Genomic DNA, 14420 nt, shown 5'->3' with positions numbered 1-14420 from the left:
TAGCACTAAAAATGGCTGAGAGCCATGCAACAAGGGAACGGCAAACGTCCTATTGACATAGCGACTGGTGTACTTCACATACCTAATTAAAGAAATTTCGAGGAAAAAAGTAACAACCAGCAATAAGTATCGTACAAACAATCAAAAATGCAGTCGACCAGTGACAACTGATCTGCACTAACACATGCCCTTCCAGAAAGTGTGAGAAAAAATGAGACTTGGTTGTAAATTCATGCCGCAGAAGTCAAAAATGACTAAAAAGGATGCAGTTGGCAACCCTCTCGATACGTTTGTTTCGGTTTAAACCAGTTACGCAGCGAGTCAGCTCCTAACCGATCCCATGAAGGATCCCATCCCTCAGACCGATCCCATGAAGGATCTGCAGCGAACACTCACATTTGTTGATGAGGTTTTCGGTGGGGTCCGGGGGCGGCTGACCCATCTTGGCTACCATGATTGCGCTGTGTCGGTCACAGACGGCCGGTCATGACCTGACCTGACCTGACCTCACTGCCGACCGTCACCTCTCGGTCTGGTGACGGGTCACCAGAACACCCTCACTACTGGGCCGTGGCTGTCAAGATCGCCCCAGCAAAAAAAAAAAAAAAAACACCAGGATCTCTACCCGGTCACTCTCACAGACACTCAGCGGCAAATCAGTCCCTGTTCAACTCCTCGCAATGTGTTTTTGTTATCACTTGTTCACGAACTGCACGTTCACACCTCCTCAGAAGCAGTCAACGCCTTCCAAACGCAGCGTCCACAGAAAAACACCGGCACCTCAGCGGCACCAAATCCTCGACTTCGACCAGCCTCTATCCTTCCTCAGAGTATCACCCTCGCACACCAGCCTGGTCGGTGCCTGTGACACACGTCCACTGCAGGAGTCACCAATCACCAATCCCCGTCACCGAGGTACAACAGCAGACCGAGCATGCGCGCGCTGTCGACGGGACGGAGCGGCAGCCGGCACACCCTCACCGCTCGACGGCCACGCGGCGACTGGTGCCGAGGGGACCGGGGACGCACCGGAGCGGGGCGGGGCGGTGCCACAGCGGAGCCACCGGGCGGCGGGCACACCGGGGAGAATGTGGGAGAAACGCAGCGGGGAAACGTACACTGGGGAAACGGACTGGAGAAGTGAGCCGAGGAAACGCACTGGAAAAACGGAGTGGGGAAAAGGACTTGGGGAAACGGACAGGGGAACTGGGGAAATCGTTGTAATACTCGGCGCCAAGTTAATGAAGAAAAAACGTAGCCAAGCGGCTTTTAACACCAAATATCATGAGCATGAGGACTGATGTAAGCATTTTAAAATGGTCACGCTTATCATAAACGACTCTAAGACGACCTTAGAAACAATATTTCGGAGCGGCATACCACCGGGAGAAAGCCACATCACTCGGTGTTCCATCGCCTGATACAAGTGCTGAGCGACCGAATCCGTCACGAATCATTGAAAAACTGCGTGTACGAGCTCATGAAAACGAGATTCACATCTCCCGGACCATAACTTGAGCACTCAACCCGGCGCACGCATGCATTAGAAAGCACGCAAAGCCCATAAAATCCATATCGTACGGGCACCAATCTTGATCCTTGAACAACACCACAACAGCTATCACACGGCAACATAATATCCACCGTAAACCGGCCCATGCCATAAACCGGATCACCAGCGTGGCATTCCTTCAACAGAAGCAGCTCGGTGACCCCATAACCCCCGGCCGGATCTCCCGGAGCGGGAAGCACGTGTCGGTGCGGCCCACCCGCAGCTCGCGGCGCGTCTTCAGGAGACCACCCGCGGCACCGAGAGCACCCAGTGCTCCAGTTCGACCTCCGGTGCGCCAGTTTTGTCTCACCGAGCGGCTACCGGTCGTGACACGGAGCGCACGACTCTGGAAGTCATGCTATTTGGCCCGGAACGGTGTCACCCGGCGGCTCAGACCGGTAGCAGGGAGTTTTCATGACACCGAACTGATCCACGGGTCAGCGGGTTGGTGGGATTGGGAACAGGAGTCGACGAACTGACAGTGTGGGTGGTGGGAGCTGCTGATGACCGGTGATTTTCAACAGATCTGAGACGGCCATCCATCCCGTGCCAGTTCTACCGAGTCGCTGCAGATGGGCGGTTGCTTCAGAAAGGCTTGAGGTTTCTAAAGGAAAGAGGGTTTCATTTTCAAAAGTAAAAAAGAAGGCCTTCCTTGGCCAGGTCACTGATGAGTTATACCGCAGACGAATGACGAAAACTCGATAGCTACGGTCTACAAAACGACAAGCCCGTCAACACATGCATCGTACCAGCTAAATCTCATTAGAATATCAAGTTATCGCCCCTATGTGATTTCCTGACGTGAAGCGCCTTGTCATGCATTTTCATAAGCGTTTAGTGGCCCAGCGTGTCATGATGCAGTCAAGATGAGAATTTAAAATAAACGGAGCGTGAAATACACGCGAAGCTGAAGAAATGACAAGCATTAACGCATCAGAAGACTCCCAATCTGGGTGGGGTGGTTGCATCTGCGTCGGAAAATAAAAAAAAACTTACGAACTGTTTAACTCTTTTATAACAAAATTGAATACAAGAATATGCGAACAATCGACAAAAGATCGAACATGGAATATTCACAAGCAATATTTTTAATCACACAGATCGGTTTATCGAGCAAGTAACGATATGTTATGGTTCAACGCATTAAAATGCACATCCCAACCCCTTGTGCTGAGTTGCATCACGCACACACAGTTCGCACGAACGGTCAAGGTTGTCACTACAGCACATGTGTGGTGTGGGAGCAATCCCAGCCCAGCGTGAGACACAAATGATAGGTCTAATTTGCTATTCAAACTCCTTGCCTGCGACCACCAGTGAGGTGTCTATATGAACCCAAACCTGCGTTAAAGAGTTGTGAAACGTAATAATAAAATGCTTAATTTCACGCATGCCTACGTGCCTTGTGGTTAGAATAAATGAGTTATGAGGACAATTTAGACTCAGCCTTCGACAACCACCCTCAACTTATGGCAGGTCTTTCATATATTTTCCAAACCAGGCTATAACGTTTTGAGCAATTTTAAGACAAGACTTTGTGTCTCAGCACAAGCCCTTTCAAATGGTTCTTACTCCACCGGCATTGGGCAATGCTTGCCAGACGTACAGACATAATGTGACATATAAGTGCATGTATGGCCTAAACTTTTGAATTCATTTTAAAAGAGATAAAACGCAAAAATTACCCTAATTTTTGCGTTTTATCTCTTTTAAAATTAATTCAAAAGTTTAGGCCATACATGCACTTATATGTCACATCTGTCATTTGATAATCCTCAGTACAGACATAAAACTCAACATTGGATCAAACAACCCGATATAAATATTTCGAGAAAAGAAAAAAGCAGGACGGTGAATTCCTTGATACCCGACACCCAAATCCGTATTCAACTTCAAAGAAAGCGCTCCTTCCCTGCCCTTTCCTGACCTCGGTTGACCAGCGCGTCTCGCACGCGACAGCTGTCGTCGGTTCGAGGTCGCATTCCCGATCGGCTGCGCTTCTCTCGCTCAAAGGAAATCTCTCTCTCTCTCTCTCCTCTCCCCTATCCTGAGCCCTCAGCGTGATTCGCCATTGACCGCCGGTTTGGAGAAACTCGAGCGGCGCGGCACGGCACGCGCTCTCCCAGGGGGCCGCCGCTCGGGATTGGTTCGCCGCTCGGACCAGGACCAGGGTCGGGACCAAGACCGGGGCCTTCCGTGGGCTACCGCCGCCTCCTGCCGACCGGCAGGGTTCAAGGACGGACACCCGCCGCCCACAGAGGCAGGCACGGGAGAACGCGGTGTGGACGAGAGGGCAGAGGTGGGTATGACGAGGGTATGAAGGAGAGTATGGGAGGCATGGAGAGGGTATGGTAGTGGGTACGGCTGGAGATAGGAACGATAAATATATCACCGGGGATTGCCGCAGGCAGATGGCAACCATCCAGGACAAGAAAAAAAAAACTTAAAATTTCAAAATACATGACCACACAATTACCTAACTTCATACAATCTAGTCATTCAATATGTAATTGCCAGAGCTTGGAGCCTGGATTCGCCCGACGAACCGAATTAAAGATTGCGAGTTGTTATTGATAGTGATGATGAGTATTGAGTTCAGCTAGCTAAGATTGTAAAAGGCGATGTTGTATCCAGACATGTGCATGGATCCGAGTGATGGATCTATGATCTCAGTGGATCTCGAAGCAAAGTACAGGTTGGGATCTATGATCTATGGTATGATCCGGCGTGAAAAATACATCTTGGATCTATGATCTCATATGATCTGACGATAAATTAAGAACATGGATCTATGATCTGAGTGGATCCCACCATGCACCACATTTGAAACCATATTTTAAAGGGTTTCTATGCCAATAAGTGACACAAAACTATGGATTATGACGTGCGATCACATAAAACCACTAAAACAGAACGTTTGTGAGTAGAAACAGGTGCTTTTTTGGGCTATATGTGTTGACAAAAAATAAGTGAGGATCTGTGATCTCACTGGAACTCAAGCAAAAAATGAGACTCGAATCTGTGATCCCTACGGATCTCTCGATAAATTACAGAGCTGGATCTATGATCCCGTCGGATCCGAGATCAGGATCCGTGGGATCAGATCCCAGATCCATTTTCTCGGATCCATGCACATGTCTGTTTGTATCCCCAAAATACCCGTAACTAGGCCTCCCTCACACCTCGGGCTTTCGCTGGGCGGCACAGGAGCTCCAATTCCTCTCAGAGGAGGCGTCAAGAGCAGCACTCCGATGTCAGTCACAGACAGCTTCCACAACGACAGTCAGACCAATCTGCATATTTTATAGCAGCGGGAAACGTTTGAAGCGTCTGAGTTGGGCAATGGTACTAAAATACCACCAGCGGAGAATCTGCTTCCGGTGAACGAAATACGACCGACAGCCGCGACTGGTTTTCATGGGCATTTTTTTGTAGAGTGGAGGAAGTTGCTAGAAACTTGACTTTACAACATTTCGACTACTCAGTGAAACAGGAATTCCGAGGTATGCCTTCATAGACGGGAATCTAGCCTTAGGAATGGTGTTTGAAAGGGGCACGATATACACTAGGCAAATAAATTCACGTTTCAACATTTTTTCTCGCGGCGGATAAGTTATGACCCACAGTTGAATCATCTGCCGTACGAGAACAGCTAAGCCAACCACTGTAGACAATGTGTCGGTCCACCACCACCACAACCAGTGACGTCATACGTGACGTATCACGCCCTGTCCTGAAGTCACTAAGGTAACGTTACGCGGCCATTGAGCCGTGTCACACGACGCTGGCCATCTGGAGCACCGTATCAGCACCGCTTCGAGTACCACCTTCCCAACAAAGAACGGCATGACTGGTCCGTCAGCCGGAGGAAGAAGCACCGTGACCAAATCTTATAAAGTGCCGTACTAATTCACGGAGTTAGGTAACATTTACAGTGATACCAGTGTTGGCAAATGCGTACAGCCCACCGCTAAAGTAATGTAGGGTTTTACCAATATCAACGGTTGGCTTTGACTGGCGATTGTTTAATGCGGAGTGATCGAAAAGAAGATGTCAATAGCTAAAGTTGCAGCTGCAATGGTGACGATCCATATAAGCTACATTCAAAGTTTCATTGTAGTCTGGCTAATCGTGCCTGAGCTTCAGAAGCAGAACATACCCATGACTGAAACCACACATTACTTCTGCTGTGGACTGTACCTATCCGAGCTAACAAAATGATTCCTGGGCCCTCAATAAACGATTGACTGAAATGCGTGAAAAGCATTTTGCATTTGATAACAATTTTCAACAGCTGAACTTCAGCCAGTGCTGCCAAATTATTTACATGACATTTATAAGATTGAACCCAGTCCAGGATCAGGGCAGGGGCCCGTGAGCTTACCTCCCCTACCCCCCCCCCCCACCCCCACCACCTCCGCGCCCCCGACAAAGGGCAATGTCACCCGCCCATCAGCCGGTGTACGAAGCACCATGACCGGATCGATGTTCTAACACAGCGTGAGCCGCTGTCGACAGTGAACGGTGCTCCGTTAGCAGTAATCCGATCAGCGAGGCACGTCCGTCAGCTGTGCGCCACAATAGCCGGCCGCGGTGACAGAGACGAGGCCGCTAAATACACGCGCGTGTGCGTGGTGCGTGCGAGGAGGGGGAGGGTGAATAGCTGTTAGAATTTAGGCCGGTGGTTGTTTTCAGTGACGTCATCGGCTAGATTTGAAAAGATAGATCGGCGAAGATGACAAAAGTCTGTTCATCAATCTGTTCATGTTTGTTCAGACAGCATCAAAGCCAGTTTGTCCAGTGGCATTGGCGACAGAAAAGCTGGCGTTTGACGCATCTAATTTATCGGAGGCTTGCAGCAGATGGACAATACTCATCTTTCCACTTATTCGTGCCAAAAAAAACATGTTTCAAGCAGGTCACTCCATCGCGAAAATAAAACTCCAGTCACATAAAACCAGTAGATTGAGTTAACGAAAAATGGCACACAGCGTAATCAAAACCATTCACGACACAAAACCCCAACTCCCGTTCGATTTATCACATTTCCATTAGTTATTTGCATCTCGTCTCTATCCCGCGATCAGCCATTGTGCCAAATGTGCTCAGATCTCGTTTTAGGGTCGATTGTTGTCGTTTTATCGCTCCCCCCTCCCCCGGGTTTGTTAGCCCCCCAGTGGGGCACACCGTTATGTCAGTACAGTTTACATCTGCTCCCATAGACCGGAACAATTTACATCTGCCCCGATACGTCATCACAATTTACATTTCGCCATCGCCAGCGGTGTACTAAAAGGGAGTGGCAGAGGCCGATCTGACACATGATCAATTTCGGAGTGCAACAGACGTCCCTCTCCCCCTCACACATGCAGGCAGAAATGAACTCTACTTTTGATCGAAAATATATCAATGGCCCTATAAATGATGCAGAGTAGTTAGTATAGACGACCAATCAAGATCAATCATCTTTAAACTATAGCTGCGGCTCATAGATCAAAATTGTAAAATACTAAAATGACAAAATGTTCCAAAGTTCCCACGACAAGCAGCACCAGCCCCCCCCCCCCCCCAGTGAGGACCCCCACTGGGGTACCCGAGGGAAACTAACTGGTCCCGTTTTATCGCGCTACCATCGGGCCGATACTGGGCCGATAAATACAAACAAGCGCGTGTCGACGCACCGCTACCGATCACCCATCCCCCCCCCCCCCTAGCTGGGAGTCCCCCTAGGAATAATTGAGCGGGGCGCTGCGCCCTGCCGGTAGGGCACCTGGGCCTCGTTTCATAAAGCTCTGCCGTAACTTACACCTTTCCGTTATTCACACCCTTTCAAACTACGGAGCGCAAATAAAGCCGTTTCACAAAGCCACAACTGGAATTGTTTACGACTCCGTAGCTAAGCATATTTGCGTAGTTAACCCTCGCACGACCAGGCCATTTCTCATAACACGAACGACCAGGGGGGGGGTTGTTACGACCCCCCCCTTGGCGTTTCGAAACGGAAGGTCGTAGAGCTTAGCGGAAAAAACCAACGGATTGCTCTCAACGAGATCTCGCGATTGGTGGTATATTTTTTGGTCCTAGGTCAACATTTGACCTACTTTTGACCGGTCAAAGGTCAAATTTTCGGAAAAAATAGACTTTTTTCAACTTTCGGCGGCGATTGCGGCAAAACGGTGGGAGATATCGACTTGAAATCTTCACTATCGTGTTCCTTGATCAATTCTCTATCGTTTGGTATGTATTTCGTTTCCCTAGCTCTAAAAATGGCGCGTTGGGAGCGCCGGAAGTCGGCAAGGTCACAGTCGGCGGCAGAAATTCGAAAAATCAAAATTTAAATTTTTGAAATCTGATTGTATTTTTGGATTTGGGAGGTCCATTTGCTCCCTATAGAAGCTAATATTGCTGCATATTCCCATTGAGGTGACAAGAATTAGCAAAATAGTGGTTCGGGCGCTTTTCAAAAATAGTACCGGACGCTGTTCCTCTTGTGACGTCATAGCTCCGTGACCTGACCTGACCCGGTCAAATTTCTTATACCATATGATAGCCAATACTTGCCCCAACATGCATGGGAAGTTTCATCACGATCCATCAACCGATGTCCGTACCACCGGCAGGAAACCTCGGGCGTTGGCACTCAGTTTGTGAAAATCCGGCCGGAGGCTGTACCTCTTATGACGTCATAACTCCGTGACCTGACATGACCCGATCAATTTTTTTTTCGGCAAAAGATGCGCAAAGGTTGCCCCAGAGGGTATTGAAAATTTCAGCCCGCTACGACAAGCCGTTTAGCGTGCACTTCGAAAAAACCTCAGGGGGGGGGTTGATACAACCCCCCCCCTAGGCGTTCTAGGGTTAACGTAATTTATCAAGCGTCCTACAAATTACAATTTCATGTCAACACTTATTTTTTACGAGAAAGTATAAAACAGTTGTGTTGAATTTAAATCTTAAAAATTATTGATGAAAAAACAAAATTGATATTGATGACCATCCTTTATTAACCCGCGACCTGGTGGGGGGGGGGCTATTTTTTGCCCCCCCCAGACTTTTCGATATATCTCCAGAACCGCTGCGTCGATCGTCACCAAACTTTCAGTACCCTCCCGGACATCAATTTTACACATGGTGACCAAAAATTTTTCCAAAGACTATGATAGGTTGGCTGGAAATGACGTCAGAGTGACGTCATGTTCTGCCGTTTTCGACCCAAAAAAAGGTTTCGCGGGAAGAGCTGTCAGGCCTATAGCTTTGCAAATACAGAAAAATGATAAAGACATAAAAGCTGTAAAATTAACAGGGCTACAAAACTGCTATCTCGGATTTTTGAAATTTTTGGATTTTGACCCCCAAAAATCCAAAAATAAATTTTTTGGATAAAATGATCGAAAAATCCAAAAAGTTTTTTGAATTTCGCAAAAACCGGAATATATGTGATAGTCCTCACCGCCTTCCATCCACATACCAAATTTTAGATTGATACCTCTTTTTTTGGCGAAGTTATAGCGAAAAAACTGTTCAAAATTGATGACGTCAAATTTGCAAACTCAATTTTTAGCAATTCTAGACCCCGTAGCGCAAAACAATGACCACCATTAGACTCCCCGTGACGAGCTGCATCGAATCAATACCCATTTTATGCAAAACTATCAACTTTAAAATTTGACCTTTTTTGGCCTGACCTTGACCTGACCTTGCCCTGAACTTCACCAGAAAGTGACCTAAGCCGTACCTGATAGTCTTATAACCAACACCATTGAGTTGGAAATGAAAAATTGGCCATAAAACATGCTTGACACAAACTTAGTAAAGTTGGGCTCATGTGACCTGACCTGTGACCCTTGGTGACCTGACCTGTGACGTGACCTGGTATTGTCAGTGACCTCTAATAGCAACATATCTACTAGGCAACTGACGCCCTATCGCTGATTCTCGACAAAATGCGTTTTCCTCGGTGTTATAGCGCATTCCCTAGAAGACCCGTGAACGGTGAAACATTTCATCTTTGACCTGACCTGTGACGTCATCGGTGACCCTGAGGTCAATGAAATTTGGTTTCTTTAAACAAATTTGACAGGCCTTTCGAACGCCGTTTGAATTTTGCGGATCCGTCCAGTAGTTTCGGAGATACGAGGGGGGGGGGGCAAAAAATAGCCCCCCACCCACCAGGTCGCGTTATAAACAGACCCCACCAGGGCGCGGGTTAAAACAATATATTGAAAACAGCAGAAAGCCAGCTAAGCAGAAGTGCCTAACTACGAAAGTGGCGCGGCGCGGCGAATAAACAAAATTCCGATAGTGGCCACAAAAAGCGACTGGTACAGAAGATTTGCAGTTTCTTTTTCTCATTTTGGCTGTTCTTTCTTCCTCACCGGGCTCAACATGATAAAATATATTAAAAATTAGCTTCGAATCTTCACATTAATTCAAATTCACGCAACATTTTTGTGCGTAGTTTACACCACTGATATCAAGAACTTGATAAATTATTTGGCGTTAATTACGTCGTTTTATGAAACCCAAACGGCATCAATTGGTCCGGAATCGAGCATTTGCCGTACATGAAGCTCCGTAATTTCGATGGCGTGAATTACTCCGGTCTCCGGCTTTATGAAACCGAATTGGCATCAAATACGCCAAATCTGGCATAATTGACGGAACGCCGTAAGTAATTCCTTTTATGAAACGAGGCCCTGGTCGAGTCTAGCCCCCCACCCCTGGGGCGGGCAACACCCCACCCCTCCCCTCCCCGGGGGGAGGGGAGAGGACGGATGGTGCACTGTGGCTACACAGAGAGTTGTGACGCGGGCTGGGTAGTTAGGAAAGCTTGTTTGCCTTTAAGTGACCATGCTACACTACACTACACAGTAGCTGCTCCAGTCGGGGTAAGAAAATCGCGGGGGCTTACGCCAAAACTACTTACCTACATATCTTGATTTTTAATGTACCAACATAAGCACACATTAGAAAATCAGGTCTCAAATGGGGCCCTGTCTCCCTTCCTTGGGACGGCCAACAATGCAGTGCTGTAAAGCACCATTGCACCTACTCGTGCACTACAGAGAAGCATGTGTTTCATGATGCTTTAAATACCCAGAATGAACGGTCAGCCGGCCACCACATGAAATGGTAAAAATATACGACAGTGAGGCAGAACAGTGAAAAAAACAAAGACGTTGAGCAGACTGGTGATTTAACCCGCGAGTTGCTGGGGGGGGGGGCGTTAAACGCCCCCACTTTTTTCGCCGGGCCATAGCATAAAAACGGCGCGCCGCAGGCGCCCAATTTTGAGTACCTGTAGGGAATTGATTGAAGATTATTGTGACAAAGTTTCAAAAAAATCGGTCGGAAAATTTTTGAGATATCGAGGTTTTAGTGACGTCATGATTTCTGAGTTTTCGACCAAAAACGGCATATGTTCAAAAAATCATATAAAATCACAGAATAGACATACAGACATGCCGTAAACGCCATTAGACTGCCAATGCCATGAACAATCAAATGGCTATCTTCGATTATTGATTATCGTTCCGCATTTTCCAAAATCTTGAACTGAATCTTGGCAATTTCTCGTGACTACTTCACGACCATGATACATGAATTTCTTAAATTGAACTTTTTGGGCCAAACACGTACACATATGATAAAATGAATGTCACCATCGTGTTCTACGCCCCAAATTACCCATAAAACATGTGTCACAGGCTGCCAGGGACGTATCCAAGGGGGGGGCGACGGGGGCGGTCGCCCCCCCCTGGGCCCTGCCGGGCCCCAAAAGCGGGCCCGGCAGGGCCCGCTAGGCAGCAAGAAAGCGGGCCCGAAGGGCCCGCTTTGGGGCCTAGTCAGGAACAATTTGGGGTCGGCTGGGCCAAAAAGCGGAAGGGCATGTTCAGAAGGATTTGTTCGAATTTGTTGGTTCGCGGATGGGCCCCTGGGGCCCTGCCGGGCCACAAACAGGTCCGTAACTGGGCCCTTCGGCCCACTTTTGGGCAGAGCGAGGGCAATTTGGAGCCCGGCAGGGCCCCAAAAGCGGAAAGACCCGTTCAGAAGGATATGCTCGAGCCTTCGAGCTTGAGGAAGGGCCCCTATGGCCCTGCCGGACTCCAAACGGGTCCCTTATCGGGCCCAAAGGTATCGCTTTTGAGCTAATTGGCCCCGGAGAAGTTATGGTTAGCGGATCCGAAAAAATCCTCTTCCGTGCCCAGTCACAGGGCCTGTCTGTGCCCTAGATGTGGAAGAGCCCGCTGAGAAGATCTTGCCCAGGCTTTCGGGTCCAAAAAGGGCCCATAGGGTCTTGCCGGTGCTCATATGGGTCCCTAGCCGGGCCCCACAAGCGGACCGGGCCAAGCCAATGACAACCGGGGGCCCGGGAGGTCTACAAAAGCGGAAGGGCCCGCTCAGAAAGCCTTGAAGCAGGCTTTTGAGCTTAAGTATTGGTCCCTCGGCCTCGACAACGTATCAAGAAAGCGAGCCCAGATATACACTTCCGTGCCCAGTCTCAGAAACAGCTTGTCCTGGCCGGGCCCCAGAAACGGAAGGGCCCGCTGAGAAGGCCCTGCCCAGGCCATGGGGCCCGAGGAACAGGCAACAGCCGATGATGGGACCCTTTCGACTGACCTCATGGGGCTGCTCCTGTTTACAGTTCTCCGAACAAAATGAGCTCCATAGTTGCGCCACGGATGGCGTTTGGGACAGGCGGTGGGGGAGGCGTTTGAACACCCTCTCTCTCTAACTCGGCTCCTGGGCCACGTAGCGACACGTAAGCGTACGTGGCATTCGGAAGAGCGTAAAAAATCATGCCGAAAGTAACTCGGTCATTTTCTAGGTCAGGTCAAAGGTCAGGTCACCATAAGTCAGCAAAGGTCACATTTTGCCTATTTCAACATTGTTTGACAACTCCGGCGCATAACCCGGGAACAAACAGAGCTGCAGCGCCACAAAAAAAAACGCATTCAATAGTTCTTTTAACGTTCTTTCCGTAAACTGTTCTCAGAATTGACCTGCGATTAACCCGCGCACCGACGGGGGTCCGCGCCAACTTAGAACCGACGGGGGGGGGGGCGAATGACCGCCCGCCCCCTGAGATCTCAAGAACGAAGCAAGATAGCGACAAGCGGTAAACGGCATGGGGTACGCACGGACAAGGTCTACAATTTTTAATTAGGTCATTTCCAGATCAGGTCAAAGATGACGTCACAGGGGTAAAAAAGTCAAAATGGCGGCGCTAGATATGAAGAGTTTTTCTCGAATAACTTTCGAATTAGCCAAGCTAGGAACAAACTAAGGGCACCATCGTGATCCTCTCGTCAATCCGCATCGAATCATACTCCGTTATCTACTGTAGCTCTGACACGACGTGACAAAGTTGCAAAAAAGTGATTTGAGGTTGGGTCATTCGAAGTAACCTGGTGATCTGACCTTAAAAGTTAGGAGGTTCAAACTTGCACACCATGTGTAAAATTAATGAGAAAATAGTCATGCCAAATTTCGCGGCGCTACGCGCCGCGGTTTTCCCACTATTCACGATAACCTCAAGGGGGGGGGCGGATAACAGCCCCCCCGTCGGTGCTCGGGTTAACGGTTTAGCCTCTTGAGAGAAAAAACTTTTAAAATAGCCGTTTTTATGAAACACTTTTTTCTTTGACAATTTTCGACTCAGGAAAAGGCACGACATTTCTTTTGTCAGCATCGTGTTACTCTCGTCGAGACGCGCCGAATGAACTACATATAATTTGACCTTATCAGGTCATTTAGAAAATTTGAACTAAATTCAAGGTGACCTGACCTGAAAGGTCATGTTGCACATCCGTCAAACCGTATCGTCGATAAGGCCTGAACACATCTAAGGTGTTTTCAACGCTCTAGCGTGTCTCTAACAAATGCTATTGTCAAAAGCTGTGGAGACGTTTCGTGACCTGAGATGACCCCATAGACATAAGGAGGGGTCACGGGTACAAATTTCCGATTTAGGTTGTCATTTTTTATGTAACCAGTTGATTGAGGGTGCCTAGGATGACGTTTACCTAAAAGAGGCACCTTTCGATTTTCTCCCATTTATAAAACCTAATGGAGAGGGCGCAAAAATTGACTTGACCTTATGTCACCACCGGTATGCAAATTTCGAGATAATCATTTTATACATACTGTTACTCTTATCAATCGCTAAAAGTTTCAAGCCGATCGTTCAGTCGGTGTTGCTATGGAGAGCATTCTAACCTTTTCTGAGGTGAGGTCACTTGACGTGGTCTGGTGACCTGACCTTGAGCGACCTGGGTGTAAAATTTTCATATCTGTAGATAAGATTCATCCCTCTTTTTTATATCCACGCAAAACCGCAAGGAGGAGGTGTTCAAACAGCCCCCCCCCCCCCCCCCCGGCCGGGCGCGGGTTAACGAACTTCAACGGAAGTGAACTGCAAAAACGAACTTCAACGGAAGCTAACTGCAAACGTGTTATCAAGGTCGAGAAACGCAAGACAATGCATTTTCATTTACAATGCCAAATTCTATCGTAAATTTGCTGTTTTTTCGACATTCTCGAATTTTTACACGCCAGGATAGGCAGTCGCTGTGGGGCCCCTTTTGGCTGACCTCCGGGCCCTTCTCGGCTGTCGCCCCCCCCTGGCCCAATCTTATAAAGGTTGTGCTACCAAATGGCGTACTATCATTCCACCCCACTCTATTTACGGCACCCTATTCACGCAATCTTATAAAGAGAATAGTATGGTTATTCTATTCACGCCATTTTGCCCACAGTACAAATCAACGCCAGCAGGAAACACGCAACGTGATTGGTCAATGTCTTGTCCCCGTCGCTATTGGAAATTATGCGTACTGTTTGCGAACAGCAAAAGTTATGTGTTTTA

Source organism: Amphibalanus amphitrite, unplaced genomic scaffold, assembly GCF_019059575.1.
Source record: "Amphibalanus amphitrite isolate SeventyFive unplaced genomic scaffold, NRLGWU_Aamphi_draft 001552F_arrow, whole genome shotgun sequence".
In the NCBI taxonomy this organism is placed as follows: domain Eukaryota; kingdom Metazoa; phylum Arthropoda; class Thecostraca; order Balanomorpha; family Balanidae; genus Amphibalanus; species Amphibalanus amphitrite.
This window is presented reverse-complemented; position numbering follows the sequence as displayed.